Raw genomic sequence first — 6,111 nt, forward strand, 5'->3', positions numbered from 1 at the left:
CCGTCTTGTAGATTTGGCTTTCTCGCATATTTTATAAAAGTGGGATCGTACAATATGTGTGGGGTTTTTTTTTGCATCCAGATTCTTTTCACTAAGCATAATATTTCTGAGGTTCATCCATGTCATAGTGTGTATCAGTACTTAATTCCTTTTCATGGCCAAACAATATGATATGTATATACCACATTTGATCCATTCATCAGTTCATGAACATTTGGGTTGTTTCCACTTTGGGGCTATTATGAATAATGCTGCATTGGACATTTTTGTGTACAAGTCTTTGTGTGGATATATGTTTTCAATTCTCTGGGGTAGATTCCTAGAAATGGAATTGCTAGGTTGTATGGTAACTCTATGTTTAATATTTTGAGGAACAGAATTGTTTTTGTTATTTTCGGTTCCTTGCATTTTTATATAAATTTTAGGATCAGCTCATTAAGTTCTGTAAACAGGTCTGCTGGGAGTTTGATAGAGATTGAGTTGAATAATAGATCTATAGATATATTTTGTAGATTTCATTGTGCAAGTCTTGTATGACTTTTGTCAAATTGATTCCTCAGTATTTACTTCTTTTGATGTGATTATGTGCAATGCTATTTTAATATTCAAAGACAAAGAAAGAAAAAATAAAAACATCCTGAGTATGCAACATTTGATAAATTATGGTCTGTTCTATTTTTTTTTCTTTTTTTTTTGAGATGCAGTCTCGGTGTGTCATGCAATGGCACGATCATAGCTCACTACATCCTTGAACTCCTGGGCTCAAGTGATCCTCCTGCCTCAGCCTCCCAAGCAGCTGGGACTACTGGCTTGCACCACCACGCCCAGATAATTTTTAAATTTTTTGTAGAGATGGCATCTCAGTATGTTGCCCAGGCTGGTCTCAAACTCCTAGCCTCAAGGGATCCTCCCACCCTCAAAGGATCCTCCCACCTTGGCCTCCCAAAGTGCTGGGATTACAGGTATGAGTCACCACGCCTGGCCAGATCTGTTCTATTGATGGGTTGTTCTGGAATTGTTACAAGTGGTTGTTATGTGTTTCCACAGAAAGATGACTCTGATCATGTTGGACCATGGAGAATCCTGAGTGTAAGGACCACATCTAATGTATCATCCTTTTCCAGGCATGAGCAGAGAGGCTGGCACAGATGTGATGCTTAGGTGTCGTAGCCACTAATACCAGCCACCAAATATTTATTTCTTCTGTTGCACTTTCCCACCTCTTGAAGTTAGTTGTGGCCATGTGACTTGCTTTAACCAATGACACGTGAATGGATGTGATGTAGGTCAGTCCTGAGCAGAAACTTTAAGAGCCAACACAAAACTTGTTATAGTCTTTTGACCTCTGCAGAGGCGGCTGGCTGCATCTCAGGGCCACTCCATCAGCCTGGGCCCTAGAGTGAGGATGATATGGAGAGAGACACAGCCAATGGCCATGTAGAACGAACATGAAATACAACCTGATTTAAGTCACTGAGATATTGGGGTTGTTCTTGTGTCATAACCTAGCTCATCCTGACTAGTAGGTGGGTAACAATGAATGAAGTGAAAGAGCAGAATATTAAATTCTCTGTCTTCTCTGATTGAAACTAAAAATGAATATAGGCAGTAAACCTAAGGGAATGGGGAAATTAATGCCAGCTGGAGTGTCAGGGGAGGGAATTGTGGGTGAACTGCTTCTATTTTAAATGTATTTTAATGGATATTCAGCCTCACTCATAATGAGAGAAACAGGAACTAAATGGAAACTGAGATTTCATTTTCATCCAGTAAATGGGCAAAGATTAAAAGGTTTGATGCCACACTCAGTGATGGAAACAAGCATTTCTGTATATTGCTTGGGGGAGTTTGGCAACAACTACCAAAATCCCCATTGACTCAATAATCCTGCGTCTATGACTTTATTTTACAAATATTCTTGCATGTAATGATGTAGGAGAAGGGTTTTTCATTGCAACATTGTTTATAAGCAAAGAGCGGAAACAATTTAAATGTCCATAAATAGGAGATTGGTTAAGTAAATTATAACCCATGTGCACAGTAGAAACTTTCCAGCCATAAACAGGAATGAGGAGGCATCTGTGTACGTACAAGGAATGGCCTCCAAGAATGATAAGTTAAAAAGGAAGGTAGCAAACACTATGTATGGCCTGCCACCATCTGTGTAAACAGGAGGGGGTGTGCACACATCGGTATGTATGTGGACTAGGTGGGGGGTATCAAAGAAAACAGCTTTGTCTTTTCCCCCACCGCCCTCACTTTCTGTGCGCTGGTTCTCCTGGTCCCTTGGTTGAAACCACAAGCAGTTCCCATGACTTGATACTCTCAGATTTTTTTTAAAAAGTGTTTCCAATCACCTTATTAAGTCATGAAGCAGTTTCATTTTAGTCATTTGAGACAGTAAGAGGCACAACTTCAGACTATTCAGTCAAAGATTTCCTCTCTCCCAGCCTAGGCTGACTCCAGGTGGGAAGACAGCTTCTTGCCTCCCTCCCTCTGTCCCTCTCATCCTTCCTCCCTTCCTCCCTCTTTCCTTCTTTTTTCCTTCTTTCCTTCCCTCCCTCCCTCCCTCCCTCCCTTCCTTCCTTCCTTCCTCCCTCCCTCCCTTTCTTCCTTCCGTTAGTCTCTACTGAGCACCTACTGTGTGTCAGGAGCTGCTCTGGACCTGATATCCAGCTGTGCCCAGGCCTGGCAGATGACCCCTGGGAGCTTACCCTCTGGGGAGAATCAGACAATACGTCCTGGGGTGCTGAGCGCCCTGAAGGGAGGGTGGGGTGGAGATCAGGCTAGTTTATATAGGTGGTCAGGGGAAGCCTCTCTGATAAGGTGACATTTAAACAGAGATGTGAGGGAAGTGAGGGGCCCAGTCCTTCAGCTTTTTGGAGCCAGGGCCATCTCATGGCTGTGTGACCTGTGCTGCCACACAGTGCCCTGCTCTGAGAAGGGCCCCGTGCTGGGGTTTCATGCTCTGCTGTTACTGTCTTGTGATTCTCAATTTTTGAACCAGGGCCTGCATTTCCATTTTGTCCAGGGTCCCACAAAGTCTATAGCTGGTCCTGTCTGAGGCAAAGTGAGTTCCAGGCAGGGGGTCCATCGTGAGTGGGCAGGGGTTGGCATCTTTGAGTCTGGAGTAGGACAGGAGGCCACGGGTGGCTCCTCTCTTTCTGCCCTGTGCCCTTTCATCCTCCCCACCAGCTGCCCCAGGGCTGATGCAGGAGGGGCGGGGGAGAGGTTGCAGAGTCAGAAGTCTGAGCTTGCTGGTACTGTCTTGAGCAAGTGTTGAAGCTCTCAGGGCTTGCCAGGGATTTAAAATTGACTCTTTTTCCTGTTTGGGAAGGCGGTGGGGGTTGCTTTCCTGGAAGTCTTAGTCCCATTTCCTCTTAAAGCAGAGGCTGAGACAGAGACTTAGGTGCAAGGAGTCTGGGAAGGGGTCCAAGGAAGTAGAATGAGAAGGGAAGGAGGTTGCTGCTTTAGGTAATGGAGCCTGGGTTCAGGAAGGCCAGTGGGCAGACAGACAGAACGAGTTGTCTTCTTTTTTTTTTTTTTTGAGACAGAGTCTCACTCTGTTGCCTGGGCTAGAGTGCCGTGGCGTCAGCCTAGCTCACAGCAACCTCAAACTTCTGGGCTCAAGCAATCCCTCTGCCTCAGCCTCCCCAAGTAGCTGGGACTACAGGCATGCGCCACCATTCCTGGCTAATTTTTTTTTATATATATAGTTAGTTTTCCAACTAATTTCTTTCTATTTTTCTTTTAGTAGAGATGGGGTCTCGCTCTTGCTCAGGCTGGTCTCAAACTCCTGAGCTCAAATGATCCTCCCACCTCGGCCTCCCAGAGCGCTAGGACTACAGTCATGAGCCACCGTGCCCTGCTGAGTTGTCTTCTTTTGGACGGGAGGCCAGGGCTTTCTCCAACCACTCCCACACACCACTGGGTGAGGACTGTCCCCAGGATGTTAACTGTTTACACCTCTAGTCTGTGTCTAAGCTTGCAGGCTGAGTGGCCCCCACAACTTCAGAGGGTGCCCAGAGACAGGACACGCTGCTTTCCTCTTCTTAGAAAGTCCTTTTCCCTCCTCGAGGCTTGGTGAACTCCTCTTCATCCTGTGCGACTCATCCCAAGGGGCCATAAGGCAGTGACTCTTTCTCAGAAATCAGTCCCTCCGCACCGTGCTCCCTCTACCCTGTGCACGGCTGAGGTTGCGGTCATGAGCCAGACTCCCCGGGTTTGCATCCTGGCCCTGGTATGGGTATGAGGTGGGAATGGCTGCCATAATGCTATGTAGCAAACCACCTTAAAGTTGGGGGCTTAAAATAAACCTTTATTTTTCTTGCTGATTGACAAAGGGGAAGTGAAGAATTGAAATAGACACTTGGCATTTGTTGAGCAGTTACTGTACCAGGTACTGTAAGCACCTTGCATATATCATGTCATTCACTCACCAGCCCTATGTAGCGGGTCTTATCACCCTGGTTTTGAGTTGACAAGACTGATATCCAGAGAGGCACAGGGGCAGGGGCACACAGCTGGTGAGTGGTTAGAGCTGTGGTGTGAACCCAGGCAGAATGTGCCCACAGCTTCACTGCTTTGCCGCCTCCAGTGAATGGATGACCTTGTTTCGGGGGGGGGAAGAGACACAAAGGTGTTGGGGAAAACTCAGGCACCACATTCATCGTTTCTCTCACTTTGGGTCGACTGAAGCCCTTCCTGGAGGTCTCCCAGCTCAGAGCCTGACTCTCCAGGCCTTTTCACTCCTGCAGGTACTTGACTGAGGCCTGCCCAGGAATCCAGTCTTGCTGGGGCCTTGATCCTCTGAGGACTGAGCCTGGTACCTGGGAAGGCAGCCAGGTGATGCACAGGTTACCCCCTGTGCCCAGGGTTCTGAGCTCAAAGGGTTATTTATGGGGGTCTGGGTCCCCAGAGCATCGTTATCAATTGGCCTTGTCCAGGTGGCCAGAATGCCGTCAGACTGCCCAGTCTGAGCTGGGAGCGCAGGCAGGGAGATGCCTGGGCTGGGGAAAGGAGCTGGAGCCGATAAGGAGGCGTCCCTGCCCACAGCTTCCCTCGGTGATACCAGCGCCGTGGGGCCAATAGGAGCAGGCTTGGATCCAGGCCCGCCACTAGCCAGCTGGGTGGCCTTGGGCAAGTAGCAAACTCCTGAGTCTGCTTCCACATCCACGAGCTGAGATAATGATAGAACACCCCCACGGTCCTATAGCACACGGAAGAGGTAGTTTTGCATCCATAACTGCACACTGTCCTTACTTTTATTATTTTTATCATTCAGCTCCGAAATATTCACATCCAAGTTTCATGGTTAAGTGACCTCTCTGTGGCAAGCATACCTCCGGATCTGCTTCCCAGAACCTGAGTACAACTGGTCTCACTCTGTCATCCGGGCTGGAGTGCAGTGGTGCAATCATAGCTCACTGCAGCCTCAAACTCCTGGGCTCAAGCCATCCTCCGGCCTCAGCCTCCTGAGTATCTGGGATTACAGGTGCACACCACCATGCCCTACTAATTTTTAAAGTTTTTTTAATAAATGTTTTGTAGAGATGTGGTCTCACTATGTTGCCCAGGCTGGTCTTGCACTCCTGGGCTCAAGCAATTCCCATGTCTTGGCCTCCCAAAGTGCTGGGATTACAGATACGAGCCACTGTGCCCGGCCTGGGCCTCAATTTTTCTATCCATAAAATGGGAGTTGTAGGAGCAGAAAGAGGGCAATCCTTTTCCTCCCATCATAAGGGTCATGGCTGACACCTCTATAACAAAGACAGGTTAACAAGAGAAAAGCATAATAAATTTATTTGATCATAGTTTTATGTGACACAGAGCCTTCAGAATGAAGACCCAAAGGTACAGGGGAAACCATCCATTTTTATGTTTAGGTTTAATAAAGTACGGACAACTGTAGAGATATGATTGGACAAAAAGGATGTGATCTGATACTAACAGACTGAGTGGGGAAACCCAGCAAGGCCTGTCTGTTCAGATTTTTCTTGGCCTCTCTGTGCAGCATTCCTTCTTCCTGGGTATGGGGCAGGAGGCTTCTAGAATTGAGAGTCTTTTATTTTTATGTTTTAACTTTTTTCAACAACCCCTTCCAAGTGAGGA

This window comes from Lemur catta, chromosome 3 (genome assembly GCF_020740605.2).
Source record: "Lemur catta isolate mLemCat1 chromosome 3, mLemCat1.pri, whole genome shotgun sequence".
Taxonomy (NCBI): Eukaryota; Metazoa; Chordata; class Mammalia; order Primates; family Lemuridae; genus Lemur; species Lemur catta.